The following is a 15,191-nucleotide window of genomic DNA, read 5'->3' on the forward strand; positions in this document are numbered from 1 at the left end:
TTAGGTGGTAGTACCATTTGAAAGCAAAATAGCTCTATTTTCTCCCACTGACCATTACTGTCAAGTTTAACCATTATTGCCCTCATGTGTGAACAACTAAAGGTGCCACCCCAAGCTTTAGAAAAGGTCTTGAGTGACCACATCCATTTTGATGGAGTTACGGAACCTGCTTGGGATTAAGCTTGAGTATTGATCTTTATAGGCTTCTTTACTGCTTCTTGATGTATATTAAGATACAGATAATTAACTGACATTATTTTTTAAGACTATTGAATTTGTACACTTATAGCAAACCTACACAATTTGTGTGCATCTGTAACATCAATATCATTCATTTATTTATTTACAGAGCATTTTTAAACACCCACTATTTGCCAGGCACCATGCCAAGAACCTATGTGTTGATAAGAAATGAACATAAGGCAGGCAAGGTTGTTGCTTTCTAGAAACTGCCAATCTTGAAAGGGGGAAAGACAGAGGTGTAAGTTAATGCTTGTAACTCAAAATGATATGTACTATATTGAATAATATTAAAAGATCTAATAGATCAAAGAGAATATTTCACACATTTATAACACTAAATTCTTACCTTCCATCTCAAAAGTAGTATTAATAACAAGCGTAAATATAATGTATGTGTTAAGAAACTAAATTTATAATACCTATGATAAATATCTGAATAGTAAAATATTTTCATGAAATAGTATCATTGAAATAAAAAGTTTTTCCGAGCTTTCCCCTTTGTAAGAACAATGCAAAGACAGAGACATTGGGACACTCACTAAATCTGTCTTTGTTAAATGACCTCAACTTCATGAAAAAGGACTTTTTTCATTTAACATAAAAAAAGGGATTTTTCTTTAACAAAGAAAAATCGTATCAATAGACATGCAAACCAAAGATATATTACCAATATTTGGGTACTGTTTACCTGTTGCAATTATTGTTTAATACTTGCTCATATATAAAATTAGCTGCACATATTTCTCTCTTATTTTTGGCTTTCACTTATTAATCTAGACGGTCATGGAACTGTTCATGGGAAGTAATGAAGGTAGTTGCATGGAAAGAACAGGAGGAAAAGTGTTTTAAATAAGACCCTTTCAAAGAATATAAAGAAAAAATATTTTTCAAACTAAGCAATTTTAGAGTTAGAATAATACAAACAGTTTTGGTTTAGAAATCACAACCAGAGCATTCGCTGGGAGGTTGCGAAATGCACCTGAGGAATTTTTCCCACCTCATGCATGATGAAGAAAACATCAAGAAAGGTTAAGTAATTAGTCAGTGCCAAGCCAATATGTGACTGCGACAACGACACCCACTTGTGAATAAGACTTTCAAGAAGGAAAGTCAGAACACACAAAAAAGCATATCGCGAATATGATGAAACACCAAGAAGGAAGAGGAAACAAATAGACGTGGCTCAAAGAAGTTCTCAGCAAATGGTGTGGCACTCCGCTTCCTTCACACTCCTATTTTGATGTTTAGTCTTCATCAGGAGAGCCGATTATAACTGACATTTGCTCAGAGCACCTAAGATGACATGGTTCAAATGAAGACTCTGATGCCAGTCAAAGGGGATGACAAGAAACCCTTGTTAAAAATACTCATTTACTTGTTAACAGAGTTTTTCTATACACTTCTTTTTTATGCTGCCCTCTAGGATTCATTTTTATTTATTTCCTCCTAAGATTCCATATCTTTTATGACAGTCTTCTCATTCATGTTGCAGAAATGAAAGAGCCTGGGGTTTCCTGACATTAGTGCTTTTAAGATATGCTCTATTCCCTGGTTTCGAGCAAAAGTCAAAGGAAAAGATAATATATAAGTACAGGGAGACCTGAAGCTTGACAAAGGATCTCCCTCTGTCTAGAGAGCAAGAATACCTCTTCCTCATTAGGAACACAAGCCCAGAAGCCACGAGCTGCCATCAGCCCCTGCAACCCCAGGCTTCTTCAAGTTGTCAAAGTACACAATAGCCCTATAGTGTCTGAAAGCATGAAAACTTCTCATACCCCAAAATAACCTACTTTCCTGGTCATCCTTTTGTTCTAACACAAGGCACAGTATGTGTTCCTGTAGTCAAATGTACCAATCAGCTATGTACCTGCATACAGGATTATAAGATCTATTAACTGCAGATCCTGTGAAAAGGCGATGATGCTACAGCGCTATTCCAGGCATGTACTAAGGGTTTCACTTGTATTATTTCATTTAAACTTCACAGTGACTGTATGTTGAAACACTAACGTACACCATTTAACAGAAGAGGAAACGAAAGCTAAGGAAGGAAAGAGGCAAAAGTTTGGGTAAACAGATACCAAAAGTCTTGCGGGCACTGAACCCATATTGGAAGCAGAAGAAAGTTAGATTCAAGTATGGGAGACAAAGAAACATTTAGACCGCAGGCTAAAATGCCCTTTTATCCACACACAACTGCCTTAAGTCTGTAGATCCAGCTTCTTATAATGGGTTGTTAAAAATAACACTCAGTGTTTACAGGTAAGGCTTCACAGATTATTAAAATATTTTAAAACTCCCCCACAGGTTGGTTAAGAGTGCTCTGGCCATGCTGGCTTCTCATCCAGGATGCCCTTGGTATATAGCGAGTAAAGAGTTCATGCTCTGCTTTGCAGAAACCTGCTCTAACTCTGACTAGTTGATGCCTGAGCCAGTCAATCTCTCAAAGCCTTCCCTCCTGGGCACAGCCAGTGGCTCCTCCAGGGATGCCCACAGATTGGCTGGTTCTCATCTCTTCTGAAGCTGTGGGAACTTCAGTCTTCATGGGACTTTGGCTCTGAGGGAGCCAAGGAGAGACAAAAGAACCTGGAAGGGTGGGCTGGCTGGTGGGCCAAGAGTGGGTGCTACAGTAGATTTTAAATATTTTAAATATCATCTCCAATTGGGAGACTAGGAGAGAAATGCAAGTACTGATAAAATGAGGTATTCCTCATTTAATAGAATAGGGTTCTCAATCACATTTATAATGGGATCCACAGGAAAAAGAAAAACTTGCTTCCAAATGCAAACATGAAATCTAAGGTAAAACAGTGTAAATAATTCTCAAAAATATTAACAAGAATACTGTGCTATGCTAAATAGATCATAAAATAAATTCACCACAAGTGAAAATAGACTATGGTGTCAGAAACTCTGCCACTTCTGGTGAAGAGATAAAAGAGATAAAAATGCTTTGGCAATTTGTTATTTTTTTGGGGGGGGTGTCAATATTAATCATATACCTAAGTGAAAGGAGAGATTTTAAGGTAGAGCTTTAAGACAGGCAGAGATTTTAAGCTTAGTAAGAAAAGGGTAAAGTTCTTAAATCCAGTAAAGTTCTGATTATTCATTAGCCAGAATAGCTTTCTATTGCCCCATTTTTTTTGGGGGGGGGAGTAGCTGTGTAGCATGGTACTTATGCTGAGGAAGAAGAAATGTCAATCCGTTGAGAGTAAGATATTAGCACAAACCTCCCAAATTCTGGGTAGCTGATCTATAGAGTAAGCTTGTAACAATTTATGCATTTTTTGACTCTGAAACTCAGTGGTGGCTCTCTGCCATGTTTGAGCTTGCTTTATAAGGCACTTGACAATGTGTTGAAAAGAGGTTTGCTGAGTTATTTGTGTCCTTGCCTTTTCTTCCCACACCACCAGCAAGTAAGTTCTTAAGGGCTGAGATAGCATTGGCACTTAAGTATCCATTGGATGGACTTGAATTTATAACATCATTTCTAAGAAAACTGCATTTTGAGTTCAGGCAACTAAGTTATAAGCAAAGTTCTGGGAAAAACTATATTCAGGTAAACTGGTTACTACTTGAAAGTATTATCATCTTCAACTGAGTAAGTCAACTTTATTTTTTATTTTTTTTTCTAAGTAAGTCAACTGTAAATCAAACACCTCTTGGGATTCTTGAATGAATTATCTACTGCTTTTGTACTTTTGAATTTTTTGAAATTATATCATGAACTCCTACCCTGGTTACCACTAAAGATTAAATTACATTGGACTTCACTCTCCAAAGGCCCAAACAAAGAATTCCTGGACTCAGTCACATGAATTCTTCTGAACACAGTCCTCTAAAATATAAGAAATGTTAATACTATAATTCACAGTAGAGCTCTGCAATCTTTAATGTAATAAAATGCAACCAAAAACTCATATGACTGTAGGAATATTGCTGTCTAGTGTTGAAATGGATCATTTAAAAAATTGGAACTAAGTGCTGAACAGGGAAATCCACAATAAAAATGGCAGCAGTAAAGGGAAAAAGCAGCTTTCATAAAGAATGTCAACATTTCCTTTCATATGGATGCTTCTGCTAAAATATGTTAATCTGATCATTTTGATTTACTGGTTTTGCTTAATATTTACAAGAGGCCAATCATGTAGAATTTTACATCTTGTAGGAGACATTCCATGGATTTTTAGTATAATCCCCACCCCTCAAAAAGGAGGAAAAAAAATTACTGATTAATGGTTGTGGTCAGGGATATGAGTACCATAAAAATGAGACAAGATGGTAACATACTCCTTTTGTAAATCACAACTAGAACTTTAAAAGGTGGCAATGAATCTTATTTTACACGTGGAAAATGTATACATGCCTGAAGTATATGCAATCCATCTATCTCCGCTTCAGGATTTCTAGGTATTTCAGAATATTTTTTGAATTAAGACACATTACCATATTAAGCAGTGGTGGTGTGTTGTCCCCATAAAAGCAGTTTTCCTTGACCACTGACCTGAGAAATAGCTACATAAAGTTCTTTGCTGTTTACTGTCAAGACAGTGAAGAGCCAAGGGACCTCCTAAAAATACAAATGGAAGAAATCTTTTGCAGCTTTCAGCATCATTCATTCATTCTGGAAAGAGTTATTAAATCCCTAGAAGTAGTTGGGCTTCACCTGAGTAGCCAGTTTGTTTTCATCTCATTGACATGACAGGTTCTTTCACTGACTGCATTCCCCTTTTTTGCATAGACTGCTAGAAAGCTACGAGCCAAATCTGACAAGGACACAAAACTTTATGGCACATATTTTTATAAAAAAGAAACAAAACAAACTAATCTCAACCCCTGCTGGTTTCATTTTATTTTAAGTTAAACATTTAGTGAGCATGAGAAATGAACCAGGTACTCTACTTGGGTTTTCTTTTTCTTTTTCCAATTTCTATATTTAATAAAGACAATTTTTCATATTTTATATACTTTTCTAAGCTATCGAATATAGAATACTAGGTTCCTAATTTTTAAGGGTACAGATTGCAGCCATAAGACCACACTTCTCCAAACTAGAGAATTAACTTGCCTCAATTCCTGGCAAGAAAGATGGTTTTCTATAAATTCCAATCACATCATATGGTTTGGTGCAAAATGAACTATCTATATGCATGAAGCTAATTGCTTAATAGCCCTTCTAACATATGCTTTCTGAAAAAAAATGTACACACACATACACATACAACAAATGTACTGGGTGGGATCCTTTGCTTAAAGGTCTCTGGAGTCTTAGCAGAAAGTTGTAAGCAAACCAAGAAACTTGCATACAAAATTATTCATTTATTCTATCCTTTGAGTCAAGTGTAAGTCAGGAAGAACTATTCATCTTGGAAAACTATCTATTCTTTCTTTAAAGCAGTTTCCTCAGGTGAGTAAATATGAAATGTGTTAAGTTTTTCTTGAAGGATACACCTTCCTATATTTTGAAATTAACGGCAAGCATAACAGGATCAGAAATCTTTATCTGAAAAGTCATCATGGAAGAAAGTTGCCTCCTCAGAATTCTTAAAAGTTGAACATAGGTAACGTACTACCATAAGTACAACTGGAAAATGATTATAAAAAATATAAATACATTCTTTTAAAATAGTACTCCAAGTATGTCTAAATATAGAAATTATTTTAAAAATAATTTATTGTCCTTTTGATAGAGTGATATTACAAAATTTAATGCTCTACTTTTAAAAAACCCTGCCTAGGAAGCTCAGTCAGAAGTCAAGATTCAATGTCTTAGTTATAGAATAATCAGCTCCCTCACAGTTTCATGCAGAAAGTAGTGCAACTTGTATCATGGAGGTGAGAACTATCTCTTAATTATTTCTGTATCCTAATTGAATACCTGACACAGTGCTGGAAAAATCAGTAAGAATTCGATAAATGGCATTGGTTGAATAAATAAATGAATGAAATGGTCAAAGGCAATTTAGAGATAGAAGGGAATATTTTTTAAGAAAATTGAGGTCATAGTTGAATTAACTGCCATTCATTTTAACTTGTGGCTGAGAGAAAAACAATAAGGACTAGAACCCAAATTTCTTGACTTCTAGATCAATTATTTTTCATGTCGTTATTTTTTTTTCTAATGTAATTTAAGGATGACAGATTACCAAGATTTATCTGGATAGTCTTATGCCATAAAAAAGAATGGAGTAACTATAACACATTGGCTGAATATAATTCAGCAAAATGGCTGAATATAAATGACCCCGGGGGAAGAAGATCCTTTTTGAATAGAACAGGAAAATGCTGAGTGGGATGCAGGAGGAGAATGGGTATATGATAGAAGAAAGAAAAAAAATATATATCTCATAAAATGAGGGCACCAGGGCTTGAAGAAGGGTAAGGGTCTGCCATTGTGATGCTATTACAATGTAGACTTCAGGCAGTTGGTTTAATGCAGAAAGATTCGGTAAGAATTAAAGGTCAAGCTCTTCAAAGGGGAGGTGCAGTAGATTGGTTTCTCTTTCCCCATTGGAGAAATATTGGCTTCCTCAAAGAAAATAAGGTAGATTCCAAGCAATGGGGAACTTAAGCCAAAGGCCCAGAGATTCTCTAGAAAACAAAGAAAGAAAGGATAGAAGAGAGAGGTTTTGAATAATAGGTGTCATGGTGGCATAGTCTGAGGGGCGGTTAGGTTTCCAAAACCAGGAAGATGACAGAATTCTAGGGCTAGCATGGCAAAATGGAAGGCAGTAAAATGTTTCTTTGGTGTTCTTGCCTTGTGTACTAGCCTACTTGTACCTAGGTTAAATTAAAAGAGGAAAAATTTTAATTAGCTCAAATTAGATACTAGATAATCAAAGAACTGTCATTCCTTGATTAGATTGTACCTTAAAAAATGACTACTGTGGAAAAAAGATCATTCTAAAGAATCAATCCATTAATATTTTTGCAAACAGATGAGTTTTGTATTGATTAACTAGGTATTTCTTTAGTCAAATATTTATTGCATGCCTACTATGTATCAGGCATTTTTCTGGGTCACGTGGCTGGCTCAGTCAGAAGAGCATGAGACACTTGATTTCAGGGTCCTGAATTCGAGCCCCATATTGGGTGTAGAGATTACTTTAAAAAAAAAAAAGCATTATCTAAATGATGGAAATGTAATGGTGAGCATTGCTGTATGCTCCCTGCTTATAGATAGTATTCCAATTGTACATTGCAAAAGGAAAAGAAAAACAACAACAACAAAACTGTACCTTCATGAAGCAAGTCTGTACTTATTTTGTGCTGGGAAATGTATAATATTTATTACATATTAGGATAACATGATGGCTGCTGTATGCATCCATTTATTTGAGAGAGAGAGAGAGAGCACACATGCAAGTGAGGAGGTGGGGAAGGAGAGGGACAAGCAGACTCCAGCCAAGTAGAGCCCAACTCGGTGCTCGATCCCACAACCCCACCAAGATCATGACTCCAGCTGAAATCAAGAGTCAGGAGCCCAACTACTGAGCCACCCAGGCACCCCATGATGGTTGCTTCAAAATCCAAAGACAAAAACTTTTATTTTTCTGATTATATAACATACTATAATTGAAGAAAGAAGCTGGAAATTACAAATGTGTAAAGAAGAAAATTAAAATCACCTGCAATCATACCAACATCCCCCTCTTTTTTTTTTTTTTTTACTATTTACATCATTCTGGTATAATTCCTATCAGTTTATTTTACAAATACACACATGCATATGTATTTTACCTGACTAAACTCATATTGTATAAAAATTTTCAATTTTTTCTTTGTTTTTTTTAAGTGGGGTCCACTCCCAGCATGGAGCCCAATATGGGGCTTGAACTCACAACCCTGATCTCAAGACCTGAGCCAAGATCAAAAGTTGGATGCTTAACTGACTGAGCCACCTAGATGCCCCTAATTTTTTTCTATTCTATGAGCATTTCTATGTAATTAAAATTTCTTAAAAATTATATTTAATATCTGAATTCTACTGTCTCACTCTTTTTTTCTTTCCAAACTCTAGCCAAATCTCTTACTATCATTAACTGAATAATCCATCCTATCTACATTATTAGGAGCTTCTGTCATATTTGGTTCATGGAAATATAAGGTTAATTTTGTGTTTATCTCTTCCATTTTATTAATCTGGCTGCAGTTGTACCATGCCATCTTAAACACTGTTGTGTCAGAAAAATATTTTCATATTTAATTGGTCATATCACTCCTTATCAGTATTTTGAAAACCATCCTTCGCTATTTTGAATCCTAAACATTTTAGAATAATTTCTTCATGTTTCTAAAATAATCCCACTAGAATTTTGACTGATGTGCTCAAGTTATACCTGTAATTTAATGCCATCTTTACAATATTCCCATTCAGAAGCTTTCGTTTTGTATGTTACACAGGAAAGTTTTCTAATTCCTTCCAGACAGGGGTCTTGTGCAATTTTTAAGAATATAACCGATTATCTTGTAATTGTGATTATTATATGTACTTATTTTCCCACTTCCCCACCCCCGAATCAAGATATTATTGGTGGATGAAAAATTTAAAAATATATTATTTATATTGTATCCTGCAATTTTAGTTAATTCTCTTTTTAGTTCAAGTAGTTTTCCCAGTTGATTCCCTTGGATTCTCCATGTGAGAATGTGCTCAACACAAATATACACTTACTTAAGGCAAGAGTCTGCAAATTTATTAGAAAAAGTCATATTATATAAGGCCATTCCCATTATCCCAATTTATCATATTCTTCTGAAATAGGATGAGTAAGCCCTGGGCAATTTTAGGTATGTTTGGCCTAAATTATATTGTATGTGATTATGCATTTCATGAAAATGATAATTTGTTCTTTTTTCTAATAAATCTTAGTATTTAGGTGCCTTGCTGAATTGTCTAGAACTTCCAGAATAATCTTAAATTATAGTGCTATTGCTAGGCATCTTTGACTTGTTGCAGATATTGATGTGGACTGTGTCTGCTATGTACAATGTAGTGGCTGTTTTTTAGGCACATCTGAAAGGCCTTCATCAAGCATAAATAATGAATAGTAGCTGTAGTGATACGTTAACTCTTAATGGCACTGGGAAGACACTCTTTGTTTCCCGAGGTAATGTCTGGATTTATCAGTATCTTCAAACAAGCTTCCATGCTAGAATGTGCTCAACACAAATACATTTTCACTTAGGGCAAAAGCCTTTAACTCTTTTGGAAAATGTTGTATTATTTTAGCCTGTTACATTGACCCAACTTATCATATTCTTTTGAGACAGTGTAATCTAGCCTTAAGCAATCACTGGGTATGTTTTAGCACTAAAATGGTTTCTGAGTATCATTTAGAGCTCAGTGAATTTTATCAGTATTTGCATTCTTTGGTAAAGAAACTTTCTCTAAGATCACATGATATCATTCAGTCTAATATAATTTTTACATGATTTTAAGTAACTGGTCATTCAGTGACAGGCCAGTTTTTACTCACAGGCTGATCCAGTTTAGCACTCACAAACAACCAGCACAAAGAAATAATTTATTTCCTCTTGGCTTTAACCAAGTCAATGTCCTGAGAGAGAGCATAGTGCTAATATACCTGAGCACTTCAGTGAGAGATGGAAAATCACTTATGGGCTCTAATAAAAAGACTGCTTCAGGGGAAAAAGGAGTCTGGAAAAATCTGTTGGGCACATAGCTCTGCTGAGCAATTCTTTCCCATATCTGTGGGCAAATAAAATACGATTTTCCTCCACTTTCCCTTATGGGAATAAAAAGGAAATATTAAGAGGTTTTTTTTTTTTTAAATATACATATCTCTGGTTTTGTGTAGGTAAAGATTGTTAATAGTATCTCACGTGTTTCAAATGTATAATTATTTGATTCAGATGCCTTCTTATTTTCTAAAATTCGTTTAAGCAATTTGTGCTCTTTTCTGCCAAAGATTTCATTAGATTCACAAATAAAACAATATAACATTGTTAAACAAGGCGTGGTAAGCTTTTTCAATCCCACTGTGGAAAAATGTATAGAAAAGGCAAATTATTTCTAAGCACTTCCAGGGTGCCACTATTCTCCATTTGACCCATGTTAAATATTCTCATTACAATTACTTCAAATGAATACAAAATCTCAATTTAATCCCAACCCTAGGGAAATGAAACATACTGCTCTGAGATGAAAGGCCTAATGTTACCTAGTTATTTGAATGCACTGCATGTTCTTAACATGGATCATAAGCAAACTGTATTTTAATAACTCAAATCATTGCACATTCACAACAATATCTAGCTACCAAATAAATGTCATAAACCTGATAATGCAGAATAAATAAACAGAAACCTGCATATTTTAACTGTTGAATTCAGGATGGAGTCCCACATGGTTCATGTCGATAATTTTCAAAACTCTTAGCTTTCTCTTAGTAACATAACCAATTATACAATTAATCAGTAGGAGTTAATTGACAATGAAATCTAGAGCATAGCTTTTTGATTATCTAACAGCACAATTTTTGTTATGTCCGCCATCTCTTTGTATCTTTTAAAATTCTACTTTTACGTTAATTGTCATACTCTTGAGTAATCTTCTCGTGGAAATTTTACATTATGTTTTCAAAAAGGAGACCTAATTTCAATTAACATTTCCTTGACAAGGTATAACAATATTGTACATCTAAATTTTTATTTATTTTCCCTTTCATTGTTGGCAATCCCCTAAGCTTGAAAACATTTTTCTTCTCTCTGATTTGACATTTGGCAAACATCAATCTTTCTTGTACTTAAATGCACCATAGTTGACAGGCTGCTTTTGTTCAAGAATTTCAGCTTATATACTGCCTTAGTATGCCAGGTTTCCTTCTTTATTCACAGAATGATCAGTTACTATCATCCCATCTTTGGAAATTAAGTAGGTAGCCTGAAAACAGATCTTTTTCCCCTGACAAAACTGATTAAATCAAAGTCCAACTGACGAGGGACTAAATTTAGAAATTTATCATTGAGCACTCTTATATTTCTTCTGTAAGAGTATTACATCTTAAAAAGATTAGTTGGATAAATATTCCAGTGCTCTTAAATATTATAAAGATAATTTGCTTCCATACAGGTCTTGCTTGTTTAAAACATAATTTTGATACTGTTTGTCTTTAAATAATTTGGGGCCATATGAAATTATTAAGATACAAATTAAATTCTGAGGTTTAGTCTTCATGTTTTATTTTTAGGAATGTAGGGCCTTTTGTGGGGGGTGAGAGGATGGGTCATGCCCAAAACTATAGATAAGAACATTCAAGAGAAAAACCTTTAACAAAATACAGTGAAAAGAGTCATTCATTTGCTATATATGTGATTGAATATTTTTAGATATTTGCTCAGTTCTAGATATTTTTTCTCCTTTCCATCAGTGGGAAGATATAACAAATCTTCCCCAAATATACAAAATTAAAAATAAGAAAGGAAAAATAAAATTTTCTTCAAACAACGACAACCACATAACAACGTAACTACATTGCAGTGTTGCCTGAGAGAAGTTTCCTGTTTGATGATCCAAAGGAATAGCTGATGTGTCTTTCTGTTTTTGTTTCTGTCTTTCAATGTGTGAAATATTATCAAAGGAGGAAGGATAGAGCAGGAGAGACAAACATCAAGAATGAGAACATTAGAACAGATCAGGGAAGGGGAAATTCTGCAAACGTAGGTACAAAGATCTGAGTAAAAATTATTCCCAAATTTTATTCAAAAGCACTCATGCATGTGATTCCATAAATGAAGGAAATAAAAGGTTTTAGTGACCAGAAACAAAACAAAACAAAACCCCGTGCCTTTTATACTACTGAGATGTTGACTTTTTAAAGAAGCAGTAAATATGTGTAGAATGCTTCAAATTCCATATCACTTCAATTAATGCTAGTCTTTTTCTTGGCTTATTATTGGTCCTAAGATTTCTATCAGAATATTATCTACTCCATTTTAATCAGTGCTTCCGAAACTGTCTCCTGTGTTGGAGAAATCTGGAATCGTCAGGGTGTATTTGGTTCATTTGTATTTGCCAGGGCAGTAGGAATACAAGTAGTGTTGTTTTACTCTAAGTCATATGGCCGACAGTCTATCTTAAATGGGACAGGTCTAAGTTACCATGTCCTCTTCTTGGCTTACTCAATGCTTTTGGACATTTGTGACTAAATAAAGCTTGGTCGACTTCTTCTTTCAATATGATTACATAGTCTGTATCTATAAGAACTTTTTAAAAAGAGTGATCTTATCAAAACTTTAGCATAAAGTTTCTATTTGGTTCATGGGATCACACTATAACTTTGAAAATACTGAACTCTGTTTCCAGATGTTTGTGGTGTATAGCATCCTTCCTTGTCTATCAACCAACAAACATTGAGCTCTAGATATGTGAAAGGCAGTTAGCTAGATACTGTGTCAGTCAGTTATAAATTGATAAATCTATAACTAAATGTAAAAGCCTTTAGTTTTTATGCTTTGGTAATTTTTTCACAGTAACAAATTCACAAATTAAAAAAAAAACACAAAACTGTTAGACAATGTATCCTAAATTTTAATTTGGAAAAAATGGTCGCTACTTTTAAAGAATTTACATTACTTTCTAAATAAAATAGAAAGTTACCTGGAGGTACTGTCAGAGAGTTTTAATACATAGTATTTAAATACATAGTAGGCTTTCAATAGTAGGGGTTGATACCATTTTAAAAATAAAACAATGGCAAGATAAGTTTGGGAATGACTCAAACTATCATTTTTTACTTTGCAATTGCAGAAGTAAAGCATGGCTATATGCATTCAGTAAGCATTTTTATTTTTATTTTTATTTTTTTAAAGATTTTATTTATTTTTCAACAGAGGGAGAGAGACAGCGAGAGAGGGAACACAAGCAGGGGGAGTGGGAGAGGGAGAAGCAGGCTCCCCACTGAGCAGGGAGCCCGATGTGGGACTCGATCCCAGGACCCTGGGATCATGACCTGAGCCAAAGGCAGACGCTTAACGACTGAGCCACCCAGGCACCCCAAGCATTTTTTTTTTTTAAAGATTTATTTATTTGACAGAAAGAGAGAGAGAGTGAGAGCACAAGCAGGGGAAGGAGCAGAGGGAGAGGGAGAAGCAGGCTCTCTGCTGAGTAGGGAGCCCGATGCAGGGTTCGATCCCAGGACCCTGGGATCATGACCTGAGCCAAAGGCAGACTCTTAACCGACTGAGCCATGCAGGCGCCCTCAGTAAGCATTTAAACAATACAAAAGTATACACAGTTAAAAGTGAAGGTCTCTTTCCCACTGGATTTCATTTATTTCTACTAGTGCAAATGTGCTTCTGGGATGGCATCAAACATTTGTGAAGACAGTGCATTAACTTTACTACACCAGCAGTAACCCTTCCTCAAAGGACTCAATTTCAAATGGAGAAAACGAAATATAACTAGAACTTGAATCATACCATTCTGTCCTTATGTTCACACTTATATTAAAACATACTTTTAGCAAATCTATTGGGAATAGAAATTTATGCAAGACGCAAATGTATAGAGAGTCTTTAAGACTACCCCTTCCCTCTTTGCCTCCCACAGGAGGTGATATTGGTGAAGAACTGTTATGGGATCTTGACTTCATTCACTCCTGGGATCCTATCTTTAACTTACTGTCTGCTCCGAAAACTGTTTTCAGCTTTAAAATCCTCAAGATTGAACTGATGGCTTGGTCAGAAATCAGATAAGTAAACACAAAGACTTGGTAAGAAAAATGCCCATCATGTAAAATAAAGTATTAACTGAAAGGTAATTAATGCTACAAATCACACATTGATATAATTGAATGGATACATGGTAACTGAATAAATTACTTAATTTGCTAGTTACTGTAGAAATTAAAGTATTAAAATTCAGAAGTTAGAGTCCCTGTGATATCATTATACAATAAATATTTGGAATATTTCCATCTATCAAAATGCCATCTGTCCTATCCAATACAAATGGACTACAACCCATATGGCTCCTTTCCCCATTGATTACTCTGATGAATGAGAGAGCAAAACTACTCATAAAACCATCATATTATATGACACTGTCATTAAAAAGATATGGAGAAAGGAAAAACACAAGATGATACTTAATTTGAAACTGTCAAGTCAATTTAGTAAAGTTTTAACAACCAACTTTATGATCCTAAAAAGTATCAGCATGTTGAATAATATTATATCAGTCCGTACTCTCCTAGCACCTTCAAGGAAAACCAAAGAACCAAAAAATTTCTGGAAAGAGTATAACAGCTTATTATTATATGTTCGTATTACTAATTATTCCAGTAAGAATATACTCCAATATCCTTTCAGGCATAGCTAATTAAATTAAAAACACTTTTCTTTCACTATAGAAAATTATAAAATGATCATTTAGCTTCTGATAGCAAGTCATTTTTAAAGCAAAAACTAGATACTTTTCTTATAAATTCGAATACTGGCCATAAATTTCAACTCTGCAAAAAGATCTCTCCCAAACTCATTTTCTTCTCAGCTATAAATGCATTCTCCTATGACAGCAAAATAATTACATACAATGATTCTGTAGCAAATGACTATAAGCAGTACCTAAACTGACATTAACTAAGCAGGAAACTAAATACCACTAACCGGAATACTCGAATTTTCAGTTTGATATGGTAATTTGCATTACATTTAGTTGTAGAGTGGGTATGGTTGGCATGCTTAGAAATTACCTTTATTTTTCGAGATCTATAAAGATGACCAGTATTTATTTTGCCCCTTAGCCTCACTGAAAATATTATACAATCTTTCCTTGGTGAAACTTTTTGAAAATTGGGACTTAACATCTGTGGATAAGTGAGAAGAGATACATTATGAATAAATACTTTTATTCTACATTAAAACTGAAGTTTAGCTTATATAATTTAAATTTTTATATCATCTTATTTTTAGCTTGCATTGAA

Source organism: Leptonychotes weddellii, chromosome 9 (assembly GCF_054177405.1).
Source record: "Leptonychotes weddellii isolate Sample4059 chromosome 9, ASM5417740v2, whole genome shotgun sequence".
Taxonomy (NCBI): domain Eukaryota; kingdom Metazoa; phylum Chordata; class Mammalia; order Carnivora; family Phocidae; genus Leptonychotes; species Leptonychotes weddellii.